This window comes from Centropristis striata, chromosome 14 (genome assembly GCF_030273125.1).
Source record: "Centropristis striata isolate RG_2023a ecotype Rhode Island chromosome 14, C.striata_1.0, whole genome shotgun sequence".
In the NCBI taxonomy this organism is placed as follows: Eukaryota; Metazoa; Chordata; class Actinopteri; order Perciformes; family Serranidae; genus Centropristis; species Centropristis striata.
In genome coordinates, this window is record NC_081530.1 from 18,980,209 (window position 1) to 18,996,116 (window position 15,908).

Below are 15,908 nucleotides of genomic sequence, written 5' to 3' on the forward strand. Positions count from 1 at the left end.
AAGTCAATATATTCCTTTAAGAAAGGTAAGCAAAGAAAACTGAAGAAAGTCTAACAAACTAGACTAAAACACACTGTTCCCCAGCTGATATAAAATAAATACATCACTCATATGGCTGTAGAGTCAAATGTTCAGAGTTCCAGGAGGTCAGGGAGTCATAAAGTCAAATACAGAACATCATTTATTGCTGAATTTATTCATGAAACCTCTCCAAGTGTATGTAATTTCTCTTAAACATGTAAAACACATGAATTAGAGTCTCACTGAGAACAGGCAGAGGGTTGTTTGGACCTTTAAAATAAAGACTAAAAATGCCTTGGAGCTGCGAGTGAAGGCCACGATATCGCAACAACTCGTTGATTCCTTAGAGACAACAAAAACAGCAATTAACGCACTGAGCTTTGGGGCAAAAACACTGAGAGACTTCCACTGTGTTAACATCTCTTTAATGCATTATGTTTTTTGTGCAAATAAAAAATAAAAGAGCAAAAGGGATTAAAAATCCCCACGGGGCACATGAAGACATTTTACTAAAGAAAGAGGAAAAAACAAAGAAGAAAACAGACAAAAGACCAATGAATTATATGTGAAAACAATAAAATAAACACTGTCAGCTGCTATTAGCACAAGATTACAAGTATCTTATCTCAACAAATTAGTTCTTAATATGCCTTTAAAGTTTGAGAAAGAGAAAAATGTTGCTGTTATATGATTTTACTTGACAGAGTTGTTGTCACTCAACTGACATGCAATCACCTTTAAATTCTGTCGATTAAACCCAAATAAAACATAGAGCGTCTCGTTTTAGTGGACGAGATGCAGACAAAACAAGCAGAGTCTGTCATAAACCCATCTTTGTTTGTTTTTCTCTTCTATTTAGGTTTTTTACGTCAGTGTGAGACTGGCCGGTCGAGCTGTATAGGGGAGATCTCCTCATTCAGGCACCACACACACACATACACACACACACACACACACAAACACACACACTGCTATCCCTTCTCCGTCCTCATTTTCTCTGCTGTTCTTCCCTCCGACAGCTGCAGGACTCTCTGCGTCTCCTGCACAGCTGACCCGGATACACTGACAGCTATGAAAAGAGCTGTTGTTGTCCACTGATGACCCACACACACACACACACACACACTGACACACACATGACGCACATCACCACTTAACAACAGACTTGAAGCAGGAAACACGAGCACAGACCTGTGATGGCTCTTGTTGTCATCATCATAACCCCCATTTTGACATTAAAGTTTTTAAATCCTGAGATTTAAAGTGGATGAATGGCAGGAAACTCTTTCTAGACATTACATTACATTACATTACATTTGTTCGGTGATGTCAAAGCCATTCACAAATGTCTGTGAGTGTTTAAGGTCCATGCCAGCTTTCAAAAATAACATAAAAATGCAGTTTTGTAAGATTTGCAATTGAGAAAAGTAAGTAAGTAAGTAAGTACTGTACTCAAGTACAAGTTAAAAAAATATTTTAACTTTAAATATTTCCTTCTCGTACCACTTTATACACTTTAATTGACTTTACAAAATAAAAGCTTTGCACATAAGAAATTTAGTTGATTGACAGATTTATTTATTGGCTATTTATTTGAACTATTCTGATTTTTATTTTATTTTGACATTTTTCATGCAATAATCTGTCATGGTTCCAGCTTCACAAAGTGAGGATTTGCTGCTTTTCTTCTGAATAATTTAACTATGTGTTTTTTAATATGGTTGAGGTTTAGACTCAGAGAAAAACATTGTGAAGGTGATGCTTTGGGGTCTGGGTATTTGTGACGGCATTTCTTACTATTTTATACCTTTTTTGCATTTGCATCCATTTGTTTTACTTTTTAAACTTTCTTTTATTACAGCAAACCCTGTACTTCTCTGCTCTAACCTTATGGAAATAGCTTTGTTGCCTAAATGTAATGAAACTGAGGACGTGTTGATCTCCAGTCACCTTTAAAGGATATATTTTTTGGGAACGCTCCTGTGGGTCGTATTTGAGTGTAGGCACAAACAACGTATGTGGTTGTATGATTTGGAGGACTTGTTGACTTTTACATGAATGCATGAGTAACAAATAAATAATTTTAAGTTGGGAAACAGTCTCACAGTTTCACGTGGCTAACATGAGGTTCAGGCATCAAAACTACTTGGTTAAGTTTAGATTATACATTATGATTTGGGTTAAATAACTACTTCTGTACATGTCTGTGTTTTGCACTGTAGGAAATGTACTACAACACTAGAACGTGGTGTTGTAATGTACAGAGGTGAATTTATATGTTAACTTTAAACTCATCAGTCTCCTGGGTGAAAATCCTGCGTTTTTTGACACATCCAGCCTTCTTGGCCTCGTTTTTGCAGAATTTCTCGGCCTTTTACGTCACCTGACTTTCTCCTTTCCTCCAGTCATAATAACTACGACCACTAGAGGGCGCCAGCTAACAACAAAAGTCAACATAGCTCGTAAAAAGAATTATAGTGCATTTCTTAGGTATGACTGCATACTATAAATGACTTTGGAAGAATCTTATTCTAATACTTAAAGTTCATTATCCTGATTATATTTACATATTTTTACTTGGTTACATTTTCACTGTAGGGGCTTTTTATTACTTTTATTTTATTACTTTTTATCACTCTTTTAAAATCCTAATTGTGGGTCAGTAAAAGTACAACATCACGTAGAACATGGCATGTACAGAGGTGAACTTATGAGTTAACTCAAAACTCATCAGTCTCCTGGGTGAAAGTCCTGAGTTTTTTGTCACATCCAGCTTTCATCTTGCAAAAGCAAAATTTTATTCAATTTTTAAAATTTTAATTTATTTTTAATTATAATTTATATTAATTTATATTTATTATTTTTTCATTTAATTATTTTATTCTATTGTTGCACTGTGTTCATGTATTTTAGTATTTTAGTTTTTACTGTATTTCCTGCAACTGTGTTATCTGTACAGTACTTTGGTCAACCCCAGTTGTTTTAAATGTGCTCTATAAATAAAGTTTGACTTTGACTTACTGGCCTCACTTTCGCAGACTTTCTCGGCCTTCTACGCGGCCTGACTTCCTCCTTATCTCCCGTCATTATAACAACGACCACTAGAGGGAGCCACCTAACAACAGATGTCAACATGGCTCTAAAAAGCTGCTGGCTGGCTCATGATTACGTGGAAAATATATGAATTATAGTGCATTTTTTAGGTATGAATACAAACAATAAATGGCTATTAATTAATCTACTTCTAATACTTAAGTAATAGTAATACTATCTAATACTTGGTAACATTTTCACTGCAGGACTTGTATTTTTACAGTGTGGTATTATCACTGTCATTTGATTAAAGAATCTGAGTCCTTCCTCCACCTCTGCTGGTTTGTCACTCTTTTAAAATCCTAATTGTGGGTCGGTAAAAGTACAACATCACGTAGAACATGGCATGTACAGAGGTGAACTTATGAGTTAACTCAAAACTCATCCCTCTCCTGAGTGAAAGTCCTGAGTTTTTTGACACATCCAGCCTTCCTGACCTCACTTTCGCAGACTTTCTCGGCCTTCTACGCCGCCTGACTTCCTCCTTTCCTCCCGTCATTATAACAACGACCACTAGAGGGAGCCACCTAACAACAGATGTCAACATGGCTCTAAAAAGGGTTCTACTGGCTCATGATTAGGTGGGTTATATATGAATTATAGTGCATTTCATAGGTATAAATACAAACTTTAAAAGACTTTGAATTAATCTACTTCTAATACTTAAGTCTTACTTACACTATCTGATACTTAGTAACATTTTCACTGCAGGACTTGTATTTTTATAGTGTGGTATTAGTTGTTTTATTTGAGTAAAGAATTTGTGTCCTCCCTCCACCTCTGCTGGTCTGTCGTTCTGTTAAAATCCTAATTTTGGGTCAGGAATCTTTTTTGGTCTCGTTGCTGTTGTTTGACCTAGTTGCATTATGTAATTGCCATTTGTACTGTCATGTCCCACATTCTGCAGCCGGAGAAGAAGACTGGTGCAGTCGATAAAGCAAATTGTTTTCTGCTTTGTTTTTTTTTTAAAGCCACGGCTTACAAACAAGGCCCAGCAGCTGTATTTCTCTCATCACTGACACTTTCATCCACATCCAAGCTCACAGTGGATCCGTCTCGCCTTTCTGTCACACACCCACTGATCTTATTCCATTTCTTTATTTATTTTTAAACTGAGCAGCATGAATGCACTGAATGAAACCTAAAATGAGTTTTCTGAAGCAGAAGGATCTCCTGTTTCCTCTGTGGTCTCATTTTAGATTTTCTTTGGGGGAATTATGGCTTTTATTTAATCACATTCATGAATGTACAGTTGTAACTTGTCCTGTTTACCTTAAATTGGATTATTTATAGTGTCTGCAGCCTTGTAACACATCTACACACCTATAAATTATAGATTATATTTACACTTTTGATAAATAATACATGAGATGTTTAATAATGATGCATTACTGTGAAATCCTGCACACTGCATTGATGTGTATGTATACATGCATACTGCACATATTTGATGCATATCCATTACATTTTTTAATTCAATTCAAACCTGATTTCCTTTTTGTTCAGATTAAGATTTTGCTCCATATTTATTCTCATTATTTTGAAGAGGTATAAGTGAAAAAGCAAAGCATGGTTTACATTCTGTATGACCTTAATTAAGTATAAAAGAAATGTTATTTTTCTAATGCTGTGTAATTGGAAAATGTAAACAAAGAATCTTCAGGTTGGGGACAGACCTTAAAGTCCCCCTCTACTCAAAAATATGTTTTTCTTCTTGTTCCTACAGTTGAACGTTTGAGCTTTACTGTGCAGAATGATGTACGTTTGACACTTGGAGGCTGTTTTGACATTCATTTGCTGAACATAATCTCTGTGCTTATTGGAAATCAGATTTTAAATTGTGGTTTTACAAGCATGATATGTGACCTCACAAATATAGCAAAGTAATTGAGTAATAAGAACATAATTAAAATGTAAAAGGACAACTGTATGGAGAGAATAGAATACAAAAGAGTGAGATGGAAAGTCTATAAAAGTTAGTTTTAAGAAGTGATTTAACAGAAGTTATTGACTCTCCTGTCTGTAAATTAATCCTGGAACTTGAAATCCTGGAAGTATGAAAGACAAATCCTCTGATGAAGAGCTTTACAGTAAAGTAGGAGATGTTTTGTGTTGGCATATTAACAGATACAGGTTTTTTTTATTGAGGTTGAAACATTAAGATTTTAATGTGTTTTTAAAAAAAATATTTTTATGTTGAAAATAAACCCCATTATCACACATGTTATTGTTGCAAGCAGGATATTTGTATAAATGTCTCAATATGACTGCAGGAGATCTTTAAGAATAACTACACGGTCGCTCATAAAGTTGGAAAATATATACTTTTTACCTCTAATAATTGTGCCAATGTGATTTATTCTTGACAGATAAAGTGTATATCTTCTCGAAACTTTAGCAATCTTTTCCAAACATATCACAATGAAAATTAAACCACAATAAACAGAGGATTGTGTGTGAAAAAAAATATTCCAAATTTATGGGTGACTGTGTAAATAAATAGATTATCTTCTTGGTGAAGGTCTCATTTGCTTATATAGGTCATTAAGAGATATCAGTATCAAACCAGTTAAAAACTCGGTGTAGCTGTTTTAATTTGTGTTATAATATACACATATATGTTCAATTTCTTGTATGTAAATAACAGTTCTATGATTGTTCTTACCCCCTTTTGTTCAGCTTTGTTGTCCTTGTTCTTAACTTTACCTCTATTTCTACCTTTGTGTAAATGTTCTTGTTTTAAACTTCTTGTTTGTCACACAAAGCCGTTCTGAGTTCAGTAAGGAGCACTTCAGGTTGGAAAGGATCCCATTTCCAGCTCTCTAAAGGACGGAAACAAAGGCAGCAACATCAAAACAAACATGATGAACAGTATCAAAAAAAAAAAAGGAAAGGAAAAGCATAAAAATGAGATGAAGAAACAGGATGTCAGTAATCAGAAATGAGAGAAAACCAGGGCAGTGGCTGAAAGGAGGACACAGACACAGAAAGGGGAATAGAGACGCAGGAAGAGAAAGGGGAGCCAGAGAGGGGAGGGACAATAACGAGGGCACAGGGACGGGATGGGGACGGGATGGGGACGGGATGGGGACGGGGACGGGGAGGGACGATAAGCTCGGCTGCGGTTCCTGCTGGAGTCAGACAGGTTCACCTGATGACACATCTGTCTGTCTGACTCACCCAGACTCTGTAATCTCACTCTTAAAGACGTGCAGACGCCACAGAGGGCAGAGGAAACACACGCACACTCTGGGATTACATGATGGTGAATCAGGACAGTTTACAGATTTTATTAGAGTCACAACAATGACCTGATTTGTTGTCCACTGCTGACATGATGCAGGTCACTAATGTCAACAAACACTCAGCTCAGCCTCATGACTCATTGTTTATTTAGATGGTGAAACTTGTAAACAATGCAAAGTTTACAGGTGAACTTGAGATTACAAGTGCACACATTTATGATTTGATTTGATGTTGGACAGAGGACCAGCTGATCCTGTTTGTATGAATAAAAGACTGCAGTTTACTTTACTTTATGACCTCTTATGTTTTCTGCATGCATGTTGTAATGCTGCCCTCTAGTGGACAATTCAAGTCTGTTGTTTATTCTAGATGAAACTGTGCATTATAACTTTAGATCCTGGGGCCTTTCATTATTTGCAGCCAGACAACCAAACATGTTATTGCATTTGCTACTATAAATATCCTTTACAAGAAACATGATTTTATCTGTTAATAAAAGTCCTGCAGCTAAAACAGCAGCAGGCCTGACACCATAAATACTTAACATTTTATTAATTGATTGACTTCTAATCTAAATATTTTCACAGTAAACTTTAATATTTATGAAAAGGGGTTTTAAATTACCTTTTTCTGATTTTACCTGGACACATTATGATAAAATGGGACAAAAAAATAAATCTAAAAATAATTTTTTGATTAACAGAAACCAGCATGTCTCAATGGATACAAGGTCAAAAGAAATCACAAATTGCTATGCTATTGCCATCCTGTCATACTACAGTCACTTTTCACATTTTTTTTTATTTATTTTAATCAATTAAGGGAAACAACAAAATACTTCATGACCCATATACCTCTCTCCCTCTCTTCAAAACATCAAAAAAAAAAAAAAAAAAAAAGGAGCCTTAGTAGCCATTTTCTAATAATCTATACAGGCAATAATTTCACACATTTACTTACACTAATGATTTAATTAATTTAATTTGAAAAAACAAACTATTTGGTATTCTTTGAGTGTCCCATTTTACACAAACATGTCATGGGAGTGAGGGAAGGGTTGTTGATATACTTAGAAGTCAAAAGTTAAAAAAAAATATTTCTACCTGGTAACATATATTTGTGTTCCTTGACACACAAAGGTAGTTTTATTTTTTTTCTAGGTGATCTACCAACAAAAAAAGTCCCAAATGTGGTTATCAGCACATATTTCTGTCTCAACAATTTAGTACTATAACTGTATAAAAAGCTGCTCACCTCTCACCTGTCTGAGGGTCTTCAGTCAGGTGAGGGGGCGTGGCTTCTGACCTTCTTCCATGTGCTAGCTGTCAAACAAACAAACAAACAAACATGGCGGACTGAAAATATAACCGTCTGACGTCGAGCGTAATTAATCAAATATACCCGAAAGAGAATTATTACAGAGCTTCAAGAACGACAATTAACTAATTTACTCACCGTTCAGCCTATGTCCAGCAGAAAAACAAAGAGTCGTCCAGGTAAATAAACACGACTGTACTTTGTTTTAATGTTCTGTTAGTCGCTTAATTGGTTTGGTAATTAGTTAATGTCAGTTATTGTCAGTTAACGTCAGTTAAGTTTTGCACTCTGTGTCAATTATGACCAGTGTTGGGAACCTTAATTTAAAAAAGTAATTAGTTATAGTTACTCACTACTTGTTTCAAAAAGTAACTGAGTTCGTAACTGAATTACTCTATACTAAAAGTAACTAGTCACCAGGGAAAGTAAGTTTTCTGAGCAGTTTTCACAAGGCAGTTAGAGTTACAGTTTATTTTAAGCGACTAACAGAACAGTTCGTGTCAGTTAATGTCAGTTGATGGTTGTCGTTTTAAAGTGAAATCACATGTTTTGAATCTTTAAAGTGAGCTTGTGTTAAATATATCTTTAGTTACATCAGTCTGTTTTGGTTTGGTTTCTTCACTCAAACTTTTTCACATTGCTAAATTTAATTAATTGCAGTGTTAAATACGTGTTGTGTTGGGAGCAAGGGCGACGAAAAGGGGGGGTAAAGGAGACGGATTCTAGGGGCCCATGATGGAGGGGGGCCCAGAGAGGCCCCTAATGATGATGAAAATAGCATCAAAAAATTTTGCCGCTGTGTTGGGGGCCCTGTAAAGATTCTTTTCATGGGGCCCAAAATCCCTAGCGGCGCCCCTGGTTGGGAGGCTGCAGTATGCATTAAGTCCAACTCTTGCACCCCTTAACGGTACCGTGTGCAACTTGTTAACTTGAACTACATTCCTTTAGCTTTTTTACCTGTCGTGGAACTTTATGAGCAAAACCATTAGTATATTATGTTACATTACTGGCTAAAGCTGTAGCAGGAATATGATGTTTTGGTGGTGGAATGATACATACAACTCATGATACTGGATGCTTTCTCGTGATTTCTTTAAAAAAGAAAGATTATTTATTTATTTATTTCTGATGTAGGGTATAATCAATGCAATATAAAAGTAAAACTACAATATATTCTCTTAAAATACAAACCAATCAAATAAACAAAACATGAATAATGCAAATAAACAAACTAAGGCTAGGCCAGGTACCTACCTTTTCTTTCAGACAGAAGCTGAGATCTCTGGACGTTTACAAAGCACACTGTTTTATATCTTAGTTTTAAAAAAATATATTTTCTTTTATTCCTTATCATCTATTTAATGTATTGCGCTCGGAGCTGCAAAGATTAGTCGACTTATTGAGTTGTGAAATGACTTAATGGATGACTATTTTGATAATCTAATAATAGCATCATTTATTGTAGGCCTATTATAAACAAACATTTTAACAAACATTTGATGGTTCCAGTTTCTGAAATGGGAGAATTTGCTGCTTTCTTTTGCCTTATCAATAAATTAAAACAGATATTTTGGGTTTTTGTACTGTTGGTCAGGCATGAAAATGAAATTGTGTGCATTTCTCACTTTTCAGATGTTTCGTAGAGCCTTATTACTTCATTAATCCAGATAATAATTGGCAGATTAAAAAAATAGCCAAGTAATTGTTAGTTGCAGCCCTATAATGAGAAAATGTAAAGTATTATCTTGGTATTTGGGGGGTTTAAACATTCTGTAGGTAGTTTACATTTTGCAATGGAAAACTAACACTTGATGGATATTATAAATGCTTTTAAAACAGTATTGTAAGACTCATTCACATGTTTAAATTTCTGTTAAACAAATGAGGCATTTCTCTCTCAACCAGAATTGTATTGTGGAAAGAGCGTTGAAGCATCATATTATTATTTAATAACTGACTAAATGAAATGGCTTTAAAGGCTTCATAAAAGCTGAACTTGTGCAGGATTTTGCAGGTCACTCTTTGTCTCTCCGGTAGAGGGCAGCAGACACTCGTTAATGTGGTTTTCTCCTCCTGGCTGCAGCTTTTGCTTCTCTGCACACTGACTGATGTTAAATCCTTAACTGACAGTTTAGTTTGGATCTGACCTGTGTTGGCAGCGTGCTAAATGCTTTATATAGCAGCTCTGGGTTTGGCAGCAGAAGTAAAACTCAATTGAGTGTCTCAAATGAAGTGTAAGCCTTTCATTACCAGCTGCAGTGTTTATGTCAACACTGGATGAGCTGGTTGTTCACATATTGCTGTTAGTTGGAAAAAAGTAAATGGCACGCACAGTATAAACATTCACACAAATCCTGGGAAGTGATTTTAACAGAGTCACTGATGAAGAGGAACCAAATTAAGGTCCAGGGGCCTTCGAGAGAAGTCCGCCGGTCCCTCAGCAACATGACAAAAAGTTTATCCTCACAATGGTTCACAAAGATGTGTCTGTAGTTGGTTAAAAGTAGAAATAGTGATTTAGTTGATGTGTTTTGTCTGCAGTGTAACTGTGCTGTGAACTCTTTTATAAGTTCACAAAAGTTTCATGGCTGCATTCACACGCTGAGTGCTTAAAAAGTTACTATTGTGATTTATGAACGGCACACTGATTGTTTTCGCAAAGTTCAAATGAATCCAAATCAAAAAAGGATGAATTGAGACACGTAAGAATGTCTCAATTCATAAGAATATTTACTAGTTATGGTGGATTTAACTCCTGTTGCAGTTTTTCTGCTCATATGTTTTGATTAGACTGCTGCAAACTCTATCAGCATCCATCGTGATGCTTCAGTGTGGACATTGTCAATTCAAGAGACATCACCCAGCCCTAGCTAGAAATCAAATTTGAGCTTTTTTCATGGTGTAATGTAAACAAACATGCGACACTGGAGCAGGTTGATCTAACGTTAATTCTCAGATCACTGGGGCGTAAAAAGATGAAATGTGATTAATAAAACTGCTTGGCCAGCTCAAACGTCTGATAACAAAACAAAACAAGCCATTGGCCCCCTCTCACTCCGTTTTTCCATCATTTTCCGCCGTGCCGGGACGTACAGCTACATACAACCCTACACTGCTCCTAGCCGTTATATGCATGTTGCATCTCGTTAATTTCTGAGAACCTGTACAACCAACGCTCCAAAACACCGCAGGATACACAAGGCTGATGTCATGTGTTGGGGTACACGTTAAAAGCAACTATATTTGAGCCTTAAGTCAGCTAATCACATGTTGCATTAAATTGAAAGATGCTGGTGATAATTGGCTGCAAGGAAAAGCACAGAATTTGTATTTGTTCCTAAGTCTGGGGACAAAAAGGTTTGAATGCACCAGTGATTGTACTGGAGAAGTTTCGATGCTACTTGGTTCTGACACCCAGTCCTAATGAGGATCAGCATTTGTTGTTTTTAGGGGGATCTGTGCCTTAAAACACAGTGTAAACACAGTACGATAGAAAGTAGTTTAATTGATCACGTCTAAAGTTTCTCTGCTGGCGTCGTGTGTGTTTGTGTGTTGGCCAACCTGTCTGTCTTTGACCGCCGTGTCTTTGAGGGGGGGCCGCGGGGTCAAACCTGTTAACCTTACCATTGAAGAAAACATCATCGGGGGGACGATGTGCAGCTCGCTACACCTTTAGGCAAACAAACAGACACCCTGATCCCACAGGCAGAACGTAGCTTTCAGCACCGAGCAAACATTTGATCCCACAGCGGATCAGCACGCTAACCCTCATTAGCCCGCCGTGTTTCACTCCACTGCATATTTTTTACAGATTGAATAGATGCAGTGGAGCTGGAGGAGAGATTTATCTCCTGAAAGATGACACAACATCACAGTTTCAAGAGAGAAATTCATGGTGGTGACTTCAGTGTAGGAATGGAGACATTAGCTGTGTGTTTAGGGTGTGATGGGATTTATAAGACCAGAGAGTGAAGCCTTTCAGCCCCTGTTGTGGGACTTCGGGAGTACGTGTTTGTTGTTGGAGAGCAGCCTGTGGTGTTAACCCCTGACCCCACTGACCTCTGACCTGCAGGACGACAGCTCCATCCACGCGTCTGGCAGAAGGGTTGTCACAGCGGAAACATCCAGAGCACGGTGCAGGGCCGACGGGGAGGGAAGGACAATTAGGAGTCGGCTTGGATCAAAACCACCCGTCAGGCTGCCGGATGCATCATCTGTCTGCAGGAAAAGTGTGAATAGATGCCACCGGCTGCAGAGTAGAGGCAGGATTACCGGATCAGCTTTGTTAAAGGTTTCTTGGAGTGAGTGTCGGTGCAGTGAGCGCTTTAAATAACTAATTAAGTTGCAATTATTTCTGTCCATTTTCAAACAGTAATATACAATATAACCCCAGTTCCAAAAACAGTGAGACATTGTCTGAAACATAAATAAAGCAATCATCAGCAAACTAATTTCAGACAGATATTCATATAAAAACTGTACAAATACAATATATTTAACATTCAAACTGATAAACTTAATTATTTATTGTAAATTTCCAAGCATTCTGAATTCATTTCTGCAACAACAACACAGCACACTTTCCCATTCACATATTTTTTGGGTGGCAACTTACACGTTTTTATTGTCACTTACCTGTAATATTTAGATATTTATTATTATTATTATCATTATTATTATTTTTAATGGTTTATAAAATGTGACAGACATCTTCACATTTGAGAAGCTAGAACCTGATAATTTCAGGAAATTGAGATTAAGGCCCATTATGATTTCCCCAGTGACGAGGACACGTCTTCAAATTACTTGTTTTGTCTGACCAGCAGTCTAAAATCCAAAGATATTCAGTTTAAAATCATACAACCAAGAGATAGTCAGCAAATCCTAAAGACCTGTACTGTCTGAAGTTATGACATAAATTATTAGTCGATTGTTCAAATAAAAATAAAAATAAAGTTATTCCAAGCATTTTGAACTGCTCAAGTTTATTTATAAGGAATATAATAATGTCATATGTCATGTTGTAGCCATAAAAAGTATCCCTGGATTAAATATTTTAGTCCTGCAGATTATGATAATTTGTATGATTTATCTGATTGTCGTTTGGTCAATAAAATACCCAAAATATTCAGTAAACAGTGATGCAAAATAATAATAAAAACACAGAAAATCTAAACATTTGAGATGCTGGAACCTGCAAAAAACCCCGCTTCACTTGAATCATAATATTGCGTAATCCAGTCCTTTTTTTTATTCTAATGTATGAAATCATGGAAAATAATATGCATTTTGTTACTTGATGCAGTGGTATGGTCATAAAGTTTGTTGTCTTATATGTGATATTTTATTTAGATTAAACTTGCAGTAGATTTAGTTCAAGTTGAGGTGATTTATTTTCCTTTCATGCCTTTTTCCTGGAGTTGTTTTAGGGAATCGCTGCAGGTTAAATACAGTAGAACATGTATGGAAAGAACATTGAGGCCAAAGTTGAAGCTTCAGGGGAACTTTGGGGTTCAAGTGGTTGAAGTTCCTGCTTTTTACATCGCTGTTTATTTTATCTGACATGTTCTGACTGCTCCCTGAATTTATCAGCTGATAACAACCATCCACTGAGGTTACAAGGTCCACATTTGTCATCTTTTTTCCTCCCCCCCAGGTGACAAGTTCCTTTCGTACCTGCTGATGTCAGACATCTCATAAATATCTGCTGAGCGAGGTGTTTTTACTCTAAGACTACACTAGTCTATGAGAGCTTCATGCTGTCGGAGAAGTCGAGGTAAGTGACCACGAACCTCCGTGTGCCAGCGTCGTGCCACACATGTATCACACAGGGTCACGTTATCTTCAAAGCCCGTCGCCTCCAACATGTGATACGACTCAGACCTGAAACAAACAAAAAAAAAGAAACGGCAGACATCTTGCATTCCTGAGCCCATTCCACAAAGTACAATAACTTCCTTGAATTCTTCAAACCTCGACGGCGGAGCCAGGGCACATCCTGTTGTCCTCGCAGCACTTCCTGCTCATGTGGCTCAATCAGTCTTCCCCGTTGCCATAACAACTGGAAAACACTGTATTCATGCAGCAGGTAATAGTGAGTGTTAAAGAGTTACATCATATTGGCTCCATTTTGGCTTTTAATCTGCATAATTTGAAGTTTGGTGCATACTTCAGTAATAATCATAAGTCTAATAAAGTCTTGATAAATGTGATCAGAACACTAATATGGTTCTTTTTTGGTTTTAAAAGCTTGTTTCCATTTCAATCTTATCAGTTTCTTATAATACGAACAAACTGACAAATTAGATGGACGTAGGTGTCACAGAACATATTAAAAAATCGTTAACCAACCTGTTATTTTGTGGGAGAAATTGACCCATTTCAAAGTATTTTTTCATTAACAGAAAAAAATAAAAAATGTAAAATAAATTTTTTTTAAATCCATGTCATGTTAAACCATTGTATTTTATATGTAGGTCTTTCCAATGTACATAAAAAATAAAAGTTTTAGCAGCATTTTTTATGAAAAACGAGTGAATTATCCTTATTGAACCATGATCTTTGAGAGGTAAAGAACACAATTGTGCTAAATATTGATTGAAATGGTTAGTAATGGAGTTCTAATGAAATATTAACAATGTTTATTGTTCATTGTTTTTTAGTTCCTGACACTTTTGGATAATTAAACATGCCCTGGGTCAAATTGACTCACGAACATTATTGCTGTTCCTGAGAAACAAACTTAACAGGAGGGTTTAACTGGGTCATATTTTTTATAGTTTTTATAGGATGAAAATTCTCGAAGGTGCAGACATTTCTTGTCTGTCAGCTACACTGAATATATCCAAATTGATGCAATTGCATCTTTTTATTATTATTATTTTTTACAAATATTAGTTACTGACCGTGACAGTGATCACTTTTCTACAATTCTACAATGTCATTTAGCAGAAGCTTTTATCCTAAGCGACATACAAATGAGAGTTAATACAACCCAAGCAAATATGAAGTCAAAAACATAGCAAGAGTAAGTGCCATGGGTTAAGGTTGAGTCTATCAGGACGTAAGTGCATTTAGGTCGCGCGAGTGGTCAGTGCGATACTTATCGTTGTCATCCCTGTAGATCAAGTGTGAAGGTGTTCAATAAAGAGTTGGGTCTTCAGTCTCTTCGTAGAGATTGATAAGGACTCAGCAGATCGGATGGAGGGAGATCAACTCACCGCCAACTCAACTCTGTAAAAATTCATCATCATAATCTGTAACCAAGTGGCCGTAGGTACACTATGACGTTTTTCACCAGTTCTTTCCATTTTGATCGATCTTCTGGAGTTATTGTTGCATTATACAGTGTCATATTCTTCCAACTTGCAATATTCGAGAGTCGGTTTTTCGATTCCATCCTGCGATGCAATGGCGGACGCGGTAGTTGTAAACATTAAGGCAGGTTTATTTATATAGCCTTTCAGTGCTTCAGCCCAGTGGCGGTTCTAGACCAATTTTACAGTGGGGGCCAAGGAGGGGCCAGTGTTTAATCAGAGGGGCACATTAGCACATTAAAAAATGGCAAAGATGATATTTAAGCATTCAAAATCTTTATTTTAGCTTATTTAAACATCTCATTTAAGTATATTTGGAAGATACAAATACATTGATTTAATTAATGAGACTCACCAACAATAACAGTTTTTTTGTATGACAATGACATTTCTCATTTTTGTGCACAATCACTTTTTTTATTTTGAAAGTGCAGTACAGTCAGAATGATCTATATATATATAATATTTTATTGCACAATTAAACTATTATACAGTGTACACATTCTGGGTTCCTTTTGAGTACAATTAGATATTGTTTGAACAAAAAAAGTTTAGAATTGCTCCATTGTTCATTGTTATAAATTGATCATTTTATTATTAATTTGACACAGGGGCCACAGCAGGGGCCAAAGGCTTCTTCACAGGGGCAGTGGCCCCTGTAGGCCCCTGTGTAGAACCGCCACTGCTTCAGCCTTCAAGTGCTTTACATAAAAGGGCATTTAAATGCAATGAAAACAGTCATTAAAAAGCCGGGAGAATGGAAATATGAACAGGCAAAAATAGACATAAATCCGTCTAGTCAAGTTTGTCAAAGTCCTGCTGGGGCTGCAGAAGCTTCTAGCTTAACATTGCAAACTGAAGGTTAGTTGACTTTTAATTGTTCCCCCTTGGCTCTAAAAACATCTACCTCAGTTT

At 36.5% G+C, this 15,908-nt stretch overlaps 2 long non-coding RNA genes across 3 annotated transcripts in view; one reads left to right on the top strand and one right to left on the bottom strand.

Moving 5' to 3' along the window:
- Positions 1-5,819: 5,819 nt before the first annotated feature.
- On the bottom strand, positions 5,820-7,879 carry LOC131984282 (uncharacterized). The gene is made up of 3 exons (XR_009395560.1): positions 7,816-7,879; positions 7,615-7,682; positions 5,820-5,936 (listed from the first exon to the last, which is right to left on the bottom strand). It is a non-coding gene; the product is annotated as an uncharacterized LOC131984282 (long non-coding RNA).
- Positions 7,679-15,908, top strand: part of LOC131984281 (uncharacterized) — a 45,144-nt gene continuing 36,914 nt past the window's right edge. For both annotated transcript variants that reach the window (XR_009395558.1, XR_009395559.1), the window contains exons 1-3: positions 7,679-7,856; positions 11,750-11,978; positions 13,334-13,453. This is a non-coding gene — a long non-coding RNA (uncharacterized LOC131984281). The remainder of the gene's footprint in view (positions 7,857-11,749; positions 11,979-13,333; positions 13,454-15,908) is intronic.